Here is a 20,637-nt window from a genome sequence, read left to right as displayed (position 1 = left end):
CTGAATCCATCTGGTAGCACCCTTAGTTACAAAGGTATGACCATAGTGAATGAATGGAACAATATTTTATGGAGCAACTACTGTATGTGCAAATATTTAAATTACAAAAGTTTTTTCCAGACCCTGAGCAGAATCTGACCCCAAATTAAGTATAGTATATCTTAGATCCTTGCATACAATTAGGCCTACAAGGAATGGACCCAGTGTAAAACTTCAATTGCCCTCAGCTGTTTGGTCCCATTTCATAATTTGTTCAACTGAAAGACAGTCTCTCTGTCACAACTTTAATTTGAAGGCCATGAGATGTTTCCAGTTTACAGAACTCTAAAGTTAATGAGATTACCTAAATGTGTCCACAAACTAATTGCTGAAAAGAGAAATTGTTACAACAAAGATATGAAACACAAGTACTGAACTGATTTATTTTTGTGCTTCTCTATACAATTAGTACTGGGGATAGTTTATCTAGCTTAATTTTCCAGTAAGGAAAAGGAAGGCTGTATAGTAAGTTTTTTTATATAAATACCTCTTTTAGAAGCAGCGTGTTCAGATCAAGTTCTTGCTTCTATTTCTTTTATTTTCTGGTCAGTCTGCTAGGTAAATCAAATAATGAATAAAGCATTAAAATGTGCAGTGAAAGAAATTATAATGTGCTAGTATCATAAAATAGCATTTGTAAAATCCAATATTATGTTTGGAACACATACCCTAATTTAGTTAAACAATCAGATTGATAGTTAAGGTGACCAAGATAGAAGTTACAATGGCCAAGACCCAATCACCATGAATGACTCCACCATTGAGACACATCCAGAACTTTTGGAAACATTTCTGCCTGAAGCAAAACCAGATCAAACAATATATATTATACAGCAAACTTGTTATAAAACTTTTTCTGGTTCAGATTAAAGGCCTATCCAGTCCAATATCCTTTTAGTCATGGTGCCCAATTGAATGCCTATCAGAAGTAAAATCTCATTTCCATTTGGCTGTTGTTTTTAATTTAGGCAGATGTTTACAAACTAATTTAAAATTAGATACATGATAAATATAGTGACACATTGCATCCTGTCTTAATGAATTCTCCCTCTGTATTTATTAAATTTAATATAAGGTAATGAATGAAAACCAACCATTAGCCACTAGATAATTCCATAGATGTAAATAAGATTGGAAACATATTATTGTATATCTTCTTGATTCATAAATGATTGAGAAAAGAAAATCAACTATGATTGAGTAGAAGAACGCCATAGTATGTACTATTAAAAGTAATTAAGTACAGACTCTCTCTCTACCTCCTCTGAAAATGTGGGCCTATAGAAAAAGGCTGTTTTAACCTCATGCTTGGTTAAAATTACAATGGATAATTCATTTTGTCCAAGAGTGTCTGAATGTAAGAAAATGGCTGAAGAGCAATGTAAGTTGAAAGCTTTCATTGCATAAATCTGAATTAACTACTTCAGAATATAGTTTAAATGTTGTGGAATATATTTCACTGAACATCTTTAAAGAATTGGTTAACAAGAGGACCTGGCTGAGGTAAAACGTGTTGTGAAGCATATTTTAATAGAACTTGATATAGGATGAGAAGCTCATCGTCATCATTTTTACCTTTTGCTCACAATCATTTTCATAAGGAAGTAAATAGGCATGCACATTGTGGCAGCATTTCCTTTGAAGATGGGGCACCACTGGTATACTGATGGATTCTGATAGGAAACTCCTAGTTCATCTCTCCTCATTATTTGTTCCCCCTCATTCCATAAGTCAAAGTTCTATGTTGCTTTGGTTCCATGCTCATGTCCTTTCAGATCAATCTCATGGGAGTCCCTATTCAATAGCAGCAGGAGCTACACATGTTCTTTTCCTTTGCTGCAGAAACAAATAAAGTGAAGACCCAAGGTCTACAAGTTTATAATGCTGGCTAAAGTACTCAGTTTTGCCTGTTGTTGGCCAGCTGAAGGAGAGGGAGGAACTGTTGGCCGACGTAGTAAGGTTCTCATCCAGAAGACAAGGACTCTTTTAGACCAGGCCAAGGATGCTTGCAAAGGTTTGGATTAGGCCTATCAGTACATGTATGGTGACAGATTTCCTCAGATCTTATTCCAAATGATCTAATTGCTGGCAACAAACTCTATAAACTGTTCATTAAGTGTCTTGCTAAACAACACCTGAATTTATTGTTGTACGTCAAACCATTGGTGTCACAGTCTAGATTGAACTCCTTTGTGCAGCTTGTTAGGGATTTGGGAAAACTCTCTGTGTTTAACCTTTAATCATAATTGGTGGTTAGCTTCAAAGGCTAAACAATTGAATGAAGAATAAGTATTGTGTTTCCTTTTTTTTGTGTATAATTGTACAGATTATTTTGGCAAGAGCAGAGCTTCGTCATACGATTTTCAAACATATACTGTTAGCGCCACACAAACTCTCCTGCAAAACAAAATAAAACAAAACAGATGGAGAAAGACTATTTCTTTTCTCTTTTTTGGCAAATAGGTCACTTCTCTGGTAAATGGGTCACTTTTAACTGAGCTGTTTGATATTTAAATAAAAAGTTGGCTTAATATCGTGGTAGCTCATTACAAACTATGGCAGTATGTAAATACTGATGGTTATTGTTTAATGTAATTCAAGGAATCACTGACAGGTTATGAAGATCAGTTATTCCTCCCTTGGGATTTAGAAGCTGTATCTATTACAAAATATACTATATAGCAGCAGTGTCAAACTGCCGGCCCACGGGCCAGATGCATCATGCCAAACCCATGCCCACCCCATTGCCGGCAATGGGGAAAAAGTCATCATACGTCGCAACACGTCACATGACGTTGCTAGTTTGACATCCCTGCTATATAGGGTTATCATTTAAAATAATGTCTGCTGAAAATATGGAGTATAATCAGTGGTGGGATTCAGCCGGTTCGTACCACTTTGGCAGAACTGGTAGCTAATTTTTTGTTGCCCAGGCCCAGAATGGACTTCCAGAAGTGGCATCCACACAGAGAACCGGTTGTTCACATATTTGAATCCCACCATTGAGTATAATGGTAAGGGTGATGAGGCAAAATTAATTCTTGTTCCATCTGCCAAATCCAGCAATAATCACTCTGTCCCACAACTGCAATTCTCCCTTCCTAAAAAAATGTATCTTCCTTCACAGCTTCAAATCTTTGAAGAAGATAAAGAAGAAACATACAAATCTTAAATGATGATATTGAGTATTTTCAGCAAGAGTTTTCCCTGACTCATCTGGAGAAGCCAGGGACAGAAATTGGGGCCTGTGTTCAAAATTAAGGAGGAGGAACCAGATATTTGGAACTGCAACTCCCACAAACCTTTCTCATTTCTCATTATATTTGGATTGGTGGGAGGCTGTATTTCAAAAACCAGGAAGACATTAGGATGCCTAACCCTTCTGCAGAGCAAATTCTGAGGGAATTAAGACTCTTTCTGATTAGTTCCAAACCTGCCTCTTATCCCATTGAGACTGGAATTGTATATAGAACCATTCTTAACTTTACAATATTTTAAATACACAAGAGTCCAGTTTGTGGGAAATCTATTAACCTCCCTTTTTTGGCTTCTACTGTTTGCAAGTCAACCGGATTCTTTATTTTTACCTTCAGTTTTGTCAACGTCTTCCACTTATATGCTGCATATTTTTTAATTCTGTCTCTTTACTGCTAAAGTTACAAAGTGTTAATGGTGAGAAATTCTGAAGTTTGAAGTTACTTCTATTTGAAATATAAACTTAGTTAAGCAGGTAGTCCTTGGCTTACAACCACAATGGAGCGTGGGGTTATGGTTGTAAGTTGTTGTCGTCATAAGTTGAAGCACACAGGACTAGACTCTATTTTACAACTGTTCTTATGATGGTTATAAAGCAAATCACCGTGGCCTTTTAAGTGAATCACATGATCGTTATGCAAACCACATTGTTGTCAAGCATGTCCAATGGGCATTTTTGCCATTTTCTCCTGAAAAACAGCAAACAATGTTGCGAATGTGGTCATGTGACTGCAGAAACAGTTGCCAAGTGTCCAAAATGCAATCATGTGACCATGAGCGGGGAGGTAGCAATCAAAACTTTGAGAATGGATTGTAAGTAGTAATCTATCGCAACTTTGAACAGTCATTAAACAATTAGTCATAACTTGAGAACTATCTGTATCAAATGGTCACAGAAAAGTTTCACCTCTACTGGGTAATTTCCAGTTTAGCTTATAGCCAGCACAATCCCAATTAATCCTTGTACTCAGATCAGAGAAAGCACACATACCATTTGATACAGCTGGCCAAAAAATATGATTTGATGTTTGTTTATCTCAACAAACATCAAAACAATAAACTGGCAAAAACCAGACAAAAGGCAGAGAAAAGTAGGGACAGACAAAGACATGAACAACATATGTATCTATATCTGGAAACAATATAGTGACTAATTAGCATGGAGAGTTCCAAAGGAGTGGTCTTTGTTACAAATTTAACCCATTTAGGTACAGAACAGCAGCAGGAGAGAGATGGGAAGTAGGACACCAGGTGATTCCCTCCTCTATCCTGTACCATTAAAGAAACAATTGGTGGTGGGGTATGATATATCCAATATTACCTGGTGAATGAAATGCCAAATTTTAGACTCAATAAATCCTACACTGTATTAGTTTGAATTGGGAAATAGGCAAAGAACTAAAGTGTACGCCAGAACTGTGCACCATTTCTCTTGCTATGAAATAAGTGTTGTCATTCTGTGTGGACTTGAGGGAATCTAGATAGTACTAAATTCAAAATGACTTATGGAATGTCAGAATGCCAGGGCATTGGCTAAGACCAAATTTAGATTGGTCTGCACATACTAGATTGGTTGATGTTTAAACCTTGGTTAATGTGTCAAGCTGGAACTGGAGAGTTTCTAGTTAACCTTCAGTCATGGAAACTCATGGAGTGGTTTGGAGTCAATCATCACCTCTCTCTGCCTAGTCTATTTTCCAAACTTGCTGCTGTGAGAATAAAATGAGACACTCATGTAAGCCACATTGCATGAGTGTGTTTGTGTGCCTTTAAATCACACAAATACCTGGTCTACTCCCTGCAATTTTCTTGGCAGTTTTTTCAGAAGTGCTTTGCCATTGTCTCCTTCCTAGGGCTGAGAGCTGTTGACTGGCCTAAATTCACCTAGTTGACTTAATGCCTAAGGCAGGACTGGAACTCATACCTCCCAATTTCTACCCTGGTGCCTTATCCATGACACCAGACTGGCTCTCTAAACTACCTTGTGGCATCTCCTGAAAGGCTTTAGTTTCTCTATTACAAAAGAGAAAGGAAAGCAAAGAAGATGAACTACGATTTTTTTTTTTTATTGAATAAGCAATGAAATTGCTTGTTTCAAACCAACTTATTTAAAGGAAGAGAAATCTAAGGTGGAGTACATTTTCCTCACACAATTGGATTCCTCACCTCATTACTGCCAAATACAGCAGTTTTCAACTGTAAACATGAAATAAACAGCTAGTATTGTGTTGCCCTCTATTAAAACGGAAAGAGTTTGCAGTTTCTTGTTGTTGTTTATTGCTATTATAACTGTAATCAACCAATATAGCAAGTCTAGCCAACTTTGGGTGATCTAAAAAGCTACGCAGGACAGAAAGAAAGATAGGGAAAGGAAAGGAAAGGAAAATTACCGAAGGAAAAAAATGCTAAAACATATCCAGAGCATGCCAAAATATTTGAATGATTGTACATACTGAACTGAACCGAACATAAATTTTGACTATAATACTATCCAATTTGAAACCAATAAATAATACCAGGAAAAGAAAAAAAACATAAAAACTAGAAAAGATAAACTATAAAATAAATTTGTACACTTTAATGTAGCCCTCCAAAGTTTCCAAAACAATTAAGTATACGTCATAGCCAAAGAAACAGGATCTAGGATATGAATAAATGTTTAAACAAGACTGGCAAATTACTAAGGAGAGCATTGCACAGGGATACACTTGATTCAAGTTAGCTTCTCTGTCTATTACAAAAAAAGGACAAGGGAGGGGAAGGGAGGGGAAGGGAGGGGAGGGGAGAGGAGAGGCTGAAGCAGGACTGAGAAATACCAAGAAGGGGAGATAGGCAAGCTCAATTCCAGTATAGTTCCCCTCATGTGGTCACAACAATTTTTCTAAGCAAGGAACTTACATCTTGTTCACATGGCCCTTGGTGGACTATTACAATAAAGTTTCCACTCAACCTGAAAGAGAGAAGAGAATTTGGCTTCAGATTCATGTGGGACATGCAATGGCCAAAGCTGACAGGATCTCTAAAGGTCTCGACAGAAGAGACTTCAGGGTGAGCTCTCTGAACTTCTCTTGGTTAACCTGATTTGTGTTTGGGACCCATTCATCTGGGCAGCATGAGCCCCCAGAAGGGAATTTCTCATCCAAGTGGACACAGATCTCAAAGGCTAACCTTTTGGCGATGCAGAAAGCACGTTTACAGGGGTAGGTGACACGATCACTGCCACAGACGGCGTCTGACTCCAATGTGCATTGATTGGGAAGGCCTCCGAGTTGCACTTTGAACTCGCTGCACTCATCCTGTGAAAAGAAGGGCAGAGGTTTCCTCCAGCATCCATTTCCCTACCTGAAAGGAGGTATTAGGATTTGGTGGGAAGTTCTGAACTGGGAATGTGGTTGGTAACATCTCTGCCTCCCTGTGCTTCCATGTTCAAGAGCCACATCAAGGACTGGGAAACCCAAGAAGGAGGAGAGATGAGACTAGTTGCTTTTCCAGTGTCATTTACCTTGACTTCACACTCTCCTTTGTGCAGTATCTGAAGGTTTCCTCCACTTTCCCTTTAGAAACAGGAAAGAAGAAAAGATGAGGGCTTGGGTAGCCAATGTCTGAGACAAACCGCCCTAAGATTTGGGCAGCAGGGGAATGCGGCAGTTGGCCCATGAGCTACCACTCACTTGGGATGATGTGCCATTGAAATCCAAAGTAGGAAAGCGACTCACCTCCTAGCTTTGCAGAATTCACATATGTTTGAATAAGTCACACCATTGTTTCCACATAGAGGATCGTATATTCTGCTGCAACCGGCGAAGTCCTGGAAAGGGCTGCAGATGTCTTGCTGAGAAGGCCATTGGCCCTAGAAAAGGACAAAGATAAGATCATCTTCTGAAAATCCATATTCTTTTGGAAAACACTTGATCATTAAGGTTGTCTGGTGCCTTCTCTGATGCACTACCTGCCCTATGGAATAGCAACCCTGCAAAGATCTTCATGGCTCAAATTCGGTTGGCTTTTGATAAGGCATTAAAATATGGATGTTCCCTAGAACATTTGAGTTGTGAGGTGAAGAAAGCCCTATTGGTTGACGGTTTAGTTTCTGCCTAAATTCTAAGTAAGAGCATAGAGCAGTGGTGGCGAACCTATGGCACGCATGCCACAGGTGGTACGCAGAGCCCTCTCTGTGGGCATGTGCACTGTCGCCCCAGTGCTAGGCCTTCAGTTGGGTTTTATAAAACTTTTTCGCTTTAGGCCTCCACCGCCATGTTTAAAAAAAAAGAGGTTCAATCAATCAATTTCAACTTCTCGCAGGGAAAAAAAAGATCTCACAAATTTGGAATTGATTGATTGAACTTTTTAGTCCCACCCAGTCTGATGTTACCACTGCAGCCATGCCCACCCAATGGGCCATGCCCACAAAATTGGTCACACCCACAAAATTGGCCACACTCACCCAATGGGCCATGCCCACCCAGCACCCGATGATACATAAGTGGGTTTTGGGTTGCAGTTTGGGCACTCGGTCTCTAAAAGGTTCGCCATCACTGGATTAGAGGTAGATTCATTTTTCAATCAGGCATGTACAATATATATTTGAAAATGGTATCACTGCTTTTTGGTACTAACATTTTGCAGTTATATAAATTTCCTAAATAAGTAGATACATAAGTATGGTATAAATAGTCCTCGAGTTATGATGGCAATTGGGACAATAATTTTTGTTGCTAAACGGCTTGGTCATAAAGTGCTACTGCATCACTTAGAAACAACAGTCTCTTCAGTCCCAATTGCTGTTGTTAACTGAATCATAGCATTAGGGGAGGATCTCCTTGCAAACTCCTGGTGGCTTCCCATAACTAAAGTCAGTGGGGAAACTGACAACAAGTTGCAAGTTCCGGGTGGCTTGCAATCAAGCCAGCAGGCAGATAAGGCTGCTATTAGTGGGGAGATGGTGTGCAGGGCTGTGCAGGTGGCCGGACCAGTGTAGCACAATAATGAAACTTAGTGAAACTTAGGATGGTGGCTGCAGATAGGGGAGAGAACAAGGTTGTGTATGGAGATGTAGGGCAGATGCAGCAAGAATCAGAGAGGTTGTACAAGTGGCAGGAGAGATGCAGCGAATCTCATGAAAGGTATGCAGGGCGTGCAAGGGAGGCATGGTATGAGGGTGTATGTGAGGGGAAGGGAGGCACACTGAGGCTTGGGGAGTGTGCTCAAGGGTGCAGGAGAGGCATGGCAAGCTCAGGGTAGATGAATGCTGTGTGAGGGAGGTACGGCAAGTCTCAGGGAGGATGCACTGGGGTATATGAGAATGCATGGGAGGTACAGTGAGGCTTGGGAAGAATGCATAGAAGGGTGTAAGTTGTCAGAGCAGTGTGAGTGCAGAAGGACTGGGGAAGAGTGCACAAGACTCACCCTAGTGATTTGTGATCTTCCCTGCCAGCTTCTCCACTGACTTTCTGGGAAATCTGGCAGGAAAGCTTGCAAATGAGGATTACATAATTGCTAGGCATTGCAAGCAGTGGTAAGTGCAAGCTGGTTACCAAGCACCACAATCATGTGACCATGGGAGACAGTATTCTGAGGACTGGTTGTAACCACCATTCATTCAACATAATTGTACCTTGAAATGGTTGCTGAATGGTCATAAGTCCAAGTCTACTGTAGAGAGAATGAATGAGGATTAAATCTGTAAACAGACACAGAAGTGAAAGCAAATGGTTTGAGAGGAATGGGAAGGCAGAGGAAGTTAGGGTTGGATGGAACTGATAAGATCCTCAAAAAGAGCGAGGTGAGAAATGTAAACAATAGAAAGCAGGGGACAAATAGATTTTGGATGTGATGGACGCAATGCCAGCTCAAGGATATCTGGTTTCCCCTTGGCCATATTGACTGATGATGCCACCTCCTGCTGATGCAAAAGTTTGCATGTTTGAATTATTTGAAAGAAAGGTTGGTGTTGGCTCCCTCTAAGCCAGGGGTCTTCAAACTTGGCCCTTTTATGACTTGTGGACTTCAACTCCCAGAATTCCTCAGCCAAGTTTGAAGACCCCTGCTCTAAGCCAAAGGTGGGAACTATGGCCCCTTTAAGACTTGTGGACTTCAACTCCTAGAATTCCAGAATTGGCAATTTGCAGATGCAACAAGAAAGTTTGTTGCATGCACACTCCAACAAATATTGTTTTCTCCTAAGGTTTACAAAATAATAACCAAGGCCATCAGATTCTTCTAGGGAACTAGAAGAAACTTCTGGCATGTAAGTTGCTGTTTACACACAAGCATTAATATTTGCATATCCTATTACTAGATATGTCTAGTTTGCAAAAAGATGTTAGGGAGAAAAGTCATTATTGTAAGATATTATAGAATCAGTACCTTTTCTTTACATTGTCCCTTATGTTTCACCTCTAGATAAAGATCATCTGACCTAAAATAGATTTTTAAAAAAATTATTAAAATATTAATTAGGTACTGTAATTTAACCGAGGTTTTCAAGGACATATTGATAGACTCCGCGTAGCCTTAAATGATCAAAACATTAAGATTGTCTTGAGTGGTCAAGGCAGAGGTTGAAGAAACTGTAGTGCCAAGGGTTTCTCACCTTGCCTCACAGAATGAGCATAAGTTGTCATAGGTCACATTGTTTGTGCCGCAGATAGGCATGTAATCATCCATGCAGAAAACAGGTTTGCCTTTCCTGGGTGCTGGAAAGTTACTGCATACGTCCTGCCGTCAAAATTACATAAGAATTCAGAATACTAAGTAAGTGGCTGTGGATCCGATTGTGGTGACTATTTCAAAACGATTAAAAGAGAATTTCTGACTGCTAGCACCAGCTGCAAGGTGAACACCTCTAAGGTCTGGTGGATGCTTTGCTGCTAAAAAAACCAACAGCAACTTGTCTTTCTGTGAATGTTGAAAGGCATCACAGTAGAAGACAGTGATAAACCACTGCAGAACAATGTGGGCATCCCAAGCAGTTCATTTCAACTTGAAGGTAACTTACTTCATTGACTTTGATCTTTGCTGGGGGTCAGGTAGTGCCTCCATTTATCTCGTTCCCACAAGTTGAGCAGCTCGATGGAACAGAGATGGCAAAAAGTACTAGTTGCTGTATAGAGGCTACATGAACAAGCAGAGACTAGTGCTTCTCCTACCCACCATTTATAGTTGTTTGGGGATCACTATCAGGTGATGAGGAAGACCTGGACCACTGATTTTCTCACCTATGCTCAGATATTTAGAGCCTAAGATGAGAAATTCTGAGTTGAAGTCCACACATCTTAAAATTACTAAGGTTGAGAAATGCTGATCTACAGAATGTCATTGAGCCCAAGAAGCCTGACCTAGCTGGATTAGTCTTGAAAATTTTCCCAACTGTGGTTTAGGCCCATGGGAATCATAAAAAAATAATGCTGGTACTAACCTCTTCTCCATTTTTACTAGCAGTTCCTGGAATGAAAATATAGAGTTATACACTATAGACACCAGAAGGCATTATCTCAAGAAATGAAATGCATAGATTCAAAGTTATACAAAAGCCTGTTGTACCATGAGAAAAATTTACCTTCCATTTATTAATTTTAGCTCATCAGTTTAGAAAAGAAAGCTATTGTTTCTTCTTCTGTTCAGAGAAAGGCAAGTGAATTCCAACTGAAGGAATTAGGAATAAAGGAAACTTTGTTATACTAGCCCAAGATGCTCTTCTGCCCATCTAGTCCAAACAGAGTGTGCTTTGATTGGGATTGCCTTTATAAATTTGATGTGTATAAGTTGGATACACTTGGAGCCAAACCTGAGTCTTCTGGCATGGAAAGCTGGTTTTCACTAGGCTTACTCTGTGCCCAGGTTTCTCTTGATGTCAAATGTCACTTTTCCTGGGACCATGTGCTGCTATGTAGCCCAAGAGAAGACATTGTTTCTTTAAGGAATTGCTGACAAGTGAAATGTTCATGCCACACTGGTGCCAAATTCTTTTCAATGATATCCAGATCACTGACAGCCTATATCTCTATCATCTATAGTGCCTAGATCATCTATATTGTCTAGATCATCTAGATCAGACATGTCAAACTCGTGACGTCATATGACGTCGCGTAACATATCGGGACGGTTTTGCCATTGCTGGCAATGGGGTGGGCTGGCAGTTTGACACCCCTGATCTAGATCTATCTCTGTCTATATCTATAGCTATAGCTGTAATATACCTACACAACACAAACACACACAGAGGAATATGACTCCCCATGGACATTGTTTTGAGCTCTTTGAAAATCATCATCATTATTATTATCATCATCTCCAAGTATCTGTTCTTAGGCCTCATGTGATGTCATGATCATCAATCTATAAGACCTAGAGTACTCACCTGAGAAGCAGCAAAAAAGTATCAAAAAAACATGTATTGCTTTGCTGGTGCAGAGATCCATTGTCTCTTATCCCTAAGCTCTGATTATGAATCCCTGAAATATCAACCAGTGCATGTTGTGGCTTATATTGGTTTATGTTTCATCGTGATAAGGTAACCAATAGCCCAAAGGCTATTTGTTATCTTAGATTGGGAGAACTGACAAAGAAAACTCCTTACTTCCAGTGACAAATATAATGCAACTTACATTTTTAAAGTAACCTTTAACCTTTTTTCCCTTAAAAAAAAACTTGTCTCAATTCTCACACTAGCAAAGGGATTTTATTTTAAAACAAATAAAACCACAGCCATTGACTTGTTTAACCACTTTTTTAATGGAGATAGTACATTTTCATAAGCTTGTTATTATACAGCACGGGTCTTCAAACTTGGCCCTTTTATGATTTGTGGACTTCAACTGCCAGTCCACAAGTCATAAAAGGGCCAGGTTTGAAGACCCCTGGTGTACAGTGATCCTGGATAATTATTGTCCTGAAAAGATTTCCTAATGCTAGAAAGGTGACCTTATTGTGTGTTCCAAGACTGAAGGCAGTCATTTGATAGTTTCTCTTCATGTTATTGATGGATGGAAGATAAATGCCCCTTAGTTACTTATATCAGATTACTTCCTTAAATTATATAGAATAATAGAATAAAATTATATGGAATAGTAGAATAATGATTACTATTGGTGTTAGGTTCACTTTCAAATATGCAGTGTCATAAAGGTCTTTTGGGAATTTGGGAGTTGATTCTAGAGGCAATGTACAGAGCAAACTTGTGAATTTTCTCTATCTTTTTATTAGCAAGATGTAACAAGGCTTTTTCAGGCAAGTTAAACAATTTAGGCAATGTTTTGTTAAAGAAGTTAAACAAGCAAGATTCTTTTTCAAATTCTTCTGCCTCCCTGCAATATTTTTGATATGAAGTGATCTGTATTCAGGACAATTATTTGTAAACTGCTTTACAAACTGAAGGGGTATTCTATATCATAAGCAAGAATGATCCTTGCTGCCATTCCCACCCCTTCCCCTCTGGCAAATATTTCATGTATGCAGTGCTTCACAAAAGAAATTAGTAATTTACTGGTCAAAGGGATAGTTTCAGAATAAATTATTTTATGAATTAGAATTATAACTTTACAAATAATTATTAAAACAGATTGATGAATACAGTTTTATTTTTCTGATGAAGTTAAGGACTTTTCATCATGTCCTTTGGCTGCTAATTGCTATTCATTGATGGGCTCTGCCAATCTTCTGCCTGTTTGTGCCACATAGTGTCTGTTGCAGTCCTTACACTGTATGTTGTAAACGGCTCTTGTTTTTTCTTCTGGGGCTGGTGGGTCTTTTGGTTTACGTAGGATGTTTTGGAGAGTTTTAGTTGTTGTATTTGTTATGGTGATGCCATGTATGAGTCTGTTGGTGAGTTCTGAGATGTTTTTGATGTGTGGCAATATTCTTTTTTCAGAGCTTGTGCTGGTTGTGCTATATTGGATTTTGGTGAATGTTCATTTTGTTAGAAGTGGTTGTACAGATTATCTGTTTCCTTTTTCTATTCAGGGTTGCTTCATTGTGTTTGTATTCATCTAAATCAGGGGTGTCAAACTGCCGGCCCATGGGCCGGACGAGTCATCCGGAAGCCATGCCCACCCCATTGCCAGCAATGGCAAAACCGTCCCGATACATTGCATCACGTCACGTGACGTCGCGACTTTGACATGTCTGATCTAAATAATGGTTATACACAGCTTCTCTAGTACAGGGGTCCCTTACCTATAGTTGGCCACTAGGCCCCAGGAGTAGCTGGTGAGCCCCCCCGCTTGGGGTAGCATTGCTGTGCAGGTGCTAGCGGTCCCATTTGCACATGTGTGTGGACGCTTGCACCACTGCCAGCATCACGCGGGCACAAGTGTCCCATTTGCGCATGCGCGTGGGTTTCAGCATGTGTGCCGTGGGTGCATGTGCCCCATTTGTGCATGTATGCACATGCTAGCACTGCCATTGTATGTACGTCCATTTGCACATGCGTACATGGGGCCACGCACATGCACGTTTCCCTGCTGCTCCCTTCCAGGCCACCAAGCTGGAAAGGTTGGTGCTCTAGTGGAAGATTGGGTTGTTACTTTGATAGTGAAGCACCTTGTTGGTGTGGTTGCTCTTATGATACACTTGTGTTTCTAATTTGCCTTCACTACCTCTGCTGATGAGGATATCCAGGAAGGCTAGTGTGTTGTTGTTTTCTTCTTCCCTAGTGAATTTTATTCCAGACAATGACTTAGTGTTACTTATAAACCAGGCCAATGTGTCAGAATTCTTCTCTATGGTTTTCATGCCCCCAAATCTGAATATGTATTGTTCTGCTACTCTGTCTCTCTCAACATGCCCAGTATCTAGAATGAAGTAAAAGGTTTTCTTCTATCCAACTGCAATACAAATGATGACCTTTTTTGTCATGAGAAAATCTAGCTGTAATGCAAATTTCAGTAGATACATAGCAATGCGGAATTAGCAGAGCTTGGTCTTTCCCCAATAGCTAGCCTTTCACTGAACAACCTGGATGCAGGCATATAACCATGCACAAATTCTTGCTCTTTTAAAATCACTTCCCCATTTATTATTGGCATTGACCTTATAAACCCAAATGGCTGATTAGGAGAATGAGATAATGTTCCTTTCTCACTCAAGTTTATTAATCCAAAAATACCATATAAGCCACTGAGAGATAGGTACATTATTGAGATCAGAAATTAAGCAGCCCCAAGTTCTGAAGAGATCTGTATTTCTTCATAAGTCGGGCTATGTTTGGTTCCACATACAGAAAACTTAGCAGAATGGTTGCTATGTATGTCATTCATAAATTATTATTTCCAGAGAATATCCTTGTAGCTGTTCAGTGAAATTATTCTGGTGTTTTTTTTTTGGCAAACAACAATTTAGTATCTGTGGAATTAAAGCAACATAAAAATATCTGCTCAGAGCCCAGAAAAGAATCTTAGTTCCGGATGTGGATAATCAAAATATGTTTCAGTCTATCCTCCCTTCTGTTGCATATAGAAACATAGAAAACTAATGGAGGGAAAGACCTAGTCTGCCCTTTGAGGTTTTATTTATTTATTTTTTAAAATATTTTTCTTTTATTAATATCTTTCCTTAACCCTCAACCCCATCTTTATGTCAATCTCTGCTATACTTTATAAGTTGGGTCATCCAGAATATCCAGTTTTTCCAAAATTTCTTCCCCTCTTTTCTGCAGTATTTTTGACTTTGAAAGAGAGTGCTAGTTAATATCTTTATTGAGTTATGATGAAACAACTGATATAGTGGCGACATAGTACTTTCTAGCTTGAATCTACTTGTCTAATGATGATTGTTTGGCAGTAAGTCATTTTCAGAAAATGAATTCTTAGCATCGAATAAATCTTTTAGAAGACACCAGAAGATATGTAGGTCTTTGGTCATTCGGGTTCTCTCCCGCGTAAAATTGGAAGTGTCCTGGCGACTTTTCGACGAAGTCACATTCGTCATCTTCAGGCTGGTGTCTTCAGCTTCGTGCTTCTGGGAGTAGTGTGCGATCGCAGCTGTTTCTTCCTTTTAACTGCCAGTGGGGTTTGAGCTGATTGGGTGGGAGCTTGGTTGTGTTCTGATTGGATGGAGGTGTGTTCTGATTGGTTAAGGAGCTTGGCTGTGCTCTGATTGGATGGGGGGTTGGCTGTGCTCTGATTGGATGGGGGAGTGTTCTGTTTGGGTGGGGGCTTTGTTGTGCTCAGGTTAGTCTGAGTTGCAGGGGGATTTGAGATGGTGAGCTTCATTGCTGTAGTTTGGCTTCGTGTTCGTGGTCGTACCACATCTTTATGGTGGGTATCAGTTTGCTTCATGTATGGATTGGAGAGATTTAAAGTGGCTAATGATGCAGCTGTGGACTGGCTTCTAGTTTGTGGTCGTGCCTCATCATCTGTGTGTGTTTGGGTTTGCTTTTTGCGTGGATGTGTGGTGGTGACCTCCTGTGTGGTTTTCGTGGGTGTGGGTCTGGTGTCGTTCTTTGTGTTAGGGACTCGTTTGCCAATAAGGGCGGGTTTCCAAATGGCTGGAAGGTGGGAGGTATCATCTCGTTTATTCATGCTGTGTGGGCGCTTTTCTATCTCGATGGCTTCTCTGATTATTCTGTTGTTAAAGTGTTCAGTTTTGGCAATAGTTCTGGTCTTTTTAAAGTCAATTTTATGTCCTGTGGCTTTAAGGTGTTGGACCAGGGAAGAAGTTGGTTCCTCTTTTCTAACTGAGTTCTTGTTTTCTTCAATGCGTGCATTTATTCTTCTGTTGGTTTGTCCAATGTATGTGGTGGGACAGGCGGTGCATGGGATTTCATATACTCCTTGATTTTCCAACTCAATTTTATCTTTGGGGTTTCTTAGGATGGTAGATATTTTTCGGTTTGTGCAGAATGCTGTCTTGATGTTGTGTTTGTGGAGGATCTTGCTGATTCTGTCTGTGGTGCCTTTTATGTATGGCAGGAGGGCTTTCCGTTTTCTTGTTCTCTGTCTTGGATTTTGGTGGGGGTCTCTTTTTGGATTAGATTGGTAATCTTATTTCTTTGGAATCCGTTGGATGTTAGTACGTTAGTGAAACGTCGCCAGGACACTTCCAATTTTACGCGGGAGAGAACCCGAATGACCAAAGACCTACATACAAACACCCGCGAAAACCTCAGAAAACATATATATATATATATCCAAATTTCTTTTTTCTGACAAAGAGTAAAGAATTAAATTGGGAGACTAAGATGGACCATTTCTGGCTTTTTTGCCTTCATCAGTTAGCCATACCCTTTATCAGTTAGCCATACCCTTTATCCAAAGAAATTTGGATATAAAAATATTTCGCAGTTGCGACTTGAGCCTGCTCTATGCCCCTAGTTGGGGGCGGCAAGGCAAGAGATATTGTAAAAAGGGTAAACTGCAGTATGGCAGTTGAAAATGTCCATTTCAAACTTTTTAGTTCTTTTCAACCAGACATACCCTTCTGAGATTCGAACCTGGGCTGTCTGCATGTGTGGAAATGCTCTGTTTTTAAATCCATACTGTTTATTGACATAAAACATTTTGCAATATATGAAACCATGGATCATTAGTAGAGTTCAAAGCACGCAGCAGAGCTTGATTCAAATGGATATTATAAAGCGTCAGCCTTGGCTTTACTTTGGTAATTTGGAAAGCGGACAGATTTGTCACAAGCTGCTTTGGCAGTTGCCCATCCTGTTTTTATTCCAAATCAAGGAGGAAGTAAATAAATAAACAGCAGTTATTAAACACACAAATAAATAAGGAAATGAGATCTGTAGCTTCATGCCCTGCCATTGGCTATACTGTGCAGTGCATGTTTTATTCTTACCTTTCTATTTTGCCTTCCTTTGGGATCTCACTGATGAAGTTCATTCTTTTGCTTGAATTATCAGTGGAGCAACCCTGTGAACTCTCTGCCTAAAGGGGGACTTCAGCCTGAACTTTCTTAGTCCCAGGGAATTTGAGCATACTCTTCCAAGGCAAAGATGAAAATAAATTACAGCTAATATTTATCTTTGATCCTGTACTAATTACATTTCCTTATTTCATTAAATAATTTATTTAAAATAATTTAAATTATATTAATTTAATTATGGGTATCATTTTACATGGTAAACGTGCCAGTATGTTTTGTAGATTGAAGACAAGCCTGATAAAATTACTGTATGTTTAGTTGAGCAATTCCTGTCTGCGTATTTCAGAATTTTTTGAATCTAATTATTATTAATTTGAAAAGTAATCAAATCAAATTTTAATCACATTAGTTAGATTTCTAACTAATTTTATGAGTCTTACTTATATCAAATTATTTAACGATCTATATCTATATTAGAAAAAAGAAGAAAGTGATGTATAATTTTTTCTTGAAGCTCAGCTGTCAAAAACCAAATCTATTTACCTTTCCTTTTGTCACCATTTTGGCTGGAAGGGGAAAGGGAAGGGAAGGAAAAGGAAGGGAAGGGAAGGGAAGGAATTCTGATGCTCCCCGCCAGCTTCCCACAAGGAACATCAATGGGGAAGCTATCAGAAGGTCGGAAGTTGCTCCTACTGCTACTGCTTTTTTGCCCACCCACGATCATTTTGTTCCATTGTTTGGTTAAGGAAATACAGTATCTTGAAATGATGACAGGTTGTGTAGTAATGTTAAGGAACTACTGCACCACCTGTCATGATTTCAGAGATATTTCCTTACCTAAACTCTCTCAAACAGCCAAAATATACAACTGGATCAAATGTTATGGCCCTAACAGTGGCATCCATGAGGAAGTGAAGTCCTATCTCATATTTATGATGATTAAGTGATTTTTTTGTCTATTTTGCCATCTTCTACTCAGACTTATTCATCTATGTATCTTCCTTTGTAGGAAGAAAAGCTAGTGTGAATAACAAATGTAAGTTGATATACACTAGAAAGGGGAAAGAAAGTGCTTCTTTCTTGACCACTTTTTTACTGAAATGTGCAGTTTGGCAGCTTATCCTTCAGCAGAACAAATAAACGATAGAGGGAAATAACTCAGAACTCTGCCATGTACTGTATGGTTTAATTTGATCTTCAGCGCAAATAATTCTTCCCACCATAATTCACACATTTAGCCAATAGTTATTAACCAGTATTTCAATCATGTCCCATCCCAAGTGATCCTTGTGAACTTCCTTAAACAAAGCAAGGGGAGAAACCTTCCTTATAGGCTGGAACAGATGTTCGTATTTCAGGTTCTGCTGGAAGTGACTTTTATATGAGCATAGTTTAAATACTATATCAATAATTACTGAAATTCATAGATAAGAAAACCTTCGGCTATTCAAATTGTCAATAAATGTTATTCATGAAAAAACTCTCTGATTCTGATAGTTCTATTTGGTACATTTAGTGAATTGAATACTTTATTTGGCCAAGTATGATTAGACACTCAAGGAATTTGTCTCTGGTGCAGAAGCTCTCAGTGTAAATGCAAAGAAACTGAATAATGATAATCACCATGATAATAGTAATAATAAGAGCGGGGAGTAAGAAGTATAATAATAAGAATAAATAATAATGCTACAGGTATGCTGCTTGGGTAAATACACATAGACATTAGACAGAACTTTGAGAATTAGGTGTTCAGCACGGTAATGGTCTGAGGGGAAAAAAAATCTTGTCTGTGTCTAGTTGTTTTGGCTTGCTATGCCTTATGTAGCACCATCTACAAAGTGTGTATAATATTGAATATTTAACACAATAAAGTCAAATAATGCACCGTAATGCAAGAGATAAATAATTATTCTTGTAATTTAGAACATGCCTAACTATCAATTGCATATTAATAATTATGCAACAAATATTAGAATGGTCAAAGGCCACAATTTGTGACAGCTGGGACAGTTGCTGAAGTGGGTTTTTTTTCCTCCCCCAGCAGTCTTTGATAGCTCATCTCAAAAACTGCATGCGAGCAAGCTGTAGGAAGGGAGTCTGTTTGTCAAAGATATTTTTTCTGTTTAACCTTTACCTTTCTGCTGATTTTTCTCTTTATTACAAAAACCACTGGATATATATATTGATTTTAAAAATCTACCCAAGCATATACTGTAGAATGAACCCCAAATACACTCTTTTATAAGACTCTGCTCCATGCATCTGATAGAGGACTCTGATCCCAAAGTCTCATATGGTGATTCATAGCTTTTATAATGCCTACAAAATAGCAACACAATTAACAATACTGCTGTTGAAAATGTTTATTTTAAGGCTACTGTTGCTGTACATCACATTGCTGTTTTACAGCTCATTTGTGGTTTATAAATACAATACACTAGGTGTTCTTTGGGTTTTCTGTAAAAAAAAGATTGACAGTTTTGATTTATAGGCTGAAATGTCAACAAGTAGAATATCTTACAGTCCTGATATATAGTGTATTCAACAAAATTTGAGCATGGGACTGCAAAGAATGAGAAATAAATCTCTTTGAGCAGTGCATATGAACCTGAAAATCAATATATCAGTAAATTAATTATCCCAATGTTATAGATGAAATAGCATTACTAATTCATTTTTATGAGGGAGCCACTATTATATCCAACATTATATGTGTTTTTCATTTTATAAATACTCTTCCTTCCTCCCTCCCTCCCTCCCTCCCTCCCTCCCTCCCTTCCTTCCTTCCTTCCTTCCTTCCTTCCTTCCTTCCTCACCACTACACAAAGTGATGGTAGTAATTACACTCAGTGGTTAACTATACCATTTTACAATGCAGTAAATGCAGTAAAAATACAATCAGATATAGTCAAATATCCAAAATATTTATTTTTTAAATAATACAATATAATAAGATAAAATAAAGCATCAATAACAATAATAAACCAATGGTATCAATTCATCCTCCGCAGATTCCTCTAAACAATTCAATTTTAAAAAACTTTGAGGGAGGCAAACTTAATTTCCACCATCAATTCAGATAAATACACAGTAAAACATATGAACTCAGTTTACAGAACTTTAAAATATTTTAAATAATATTACATAAAAACAAAATAAAAAAAACTATTTTTTCTTTAAAAAATTTCTTCTACAGATTCCTCTGAATATAATGTTAACAAAATTTATATTGCATAGGTTTGGAACTTTTCCATCTTCTTGGCTGGGAATTCTGTGAGCTGTTGTCCCAATATACTTGCAGGCTTCTAAGTTAATAAAGCTGGTACAATAAATGGAGGCTTGTAAATCAAGGTCCAACCAAATTGCCTGCACCTTTTGCAAGTATAGAGGGGAGACTTCTACATACACATACACATAATCACCCACAAATATACTATCTAAGAACACACGAACAGTAATCAGCTCAGATTTTACATTCATAGCCATCATGTTTTCACTTTTAAAAATTAACTATTTGTAAGACTCCAATTT

Source organism: Protobothrops mucrosquamatus, unplaced genomic scaffold (assembly GCF_001527695.2).
Source record: "Protobothrops mucrosquamatus isolate PMUCROS unplaced genomic scaffold, P.Mucros_1.0 scaffold517, whole genome shotgun sequence".
Lineage (NCBI taxonomy): Eukaryota > Metazoa > Chordata > Lepidosauria > Squamata > Viperidae > Protobothrops > Protobothrops mucrosquamatus.
The sequence above is the reverse complement of the archived record's forward strand: the minus strand, read 5'-3'. Positions refer to the sequence as shown.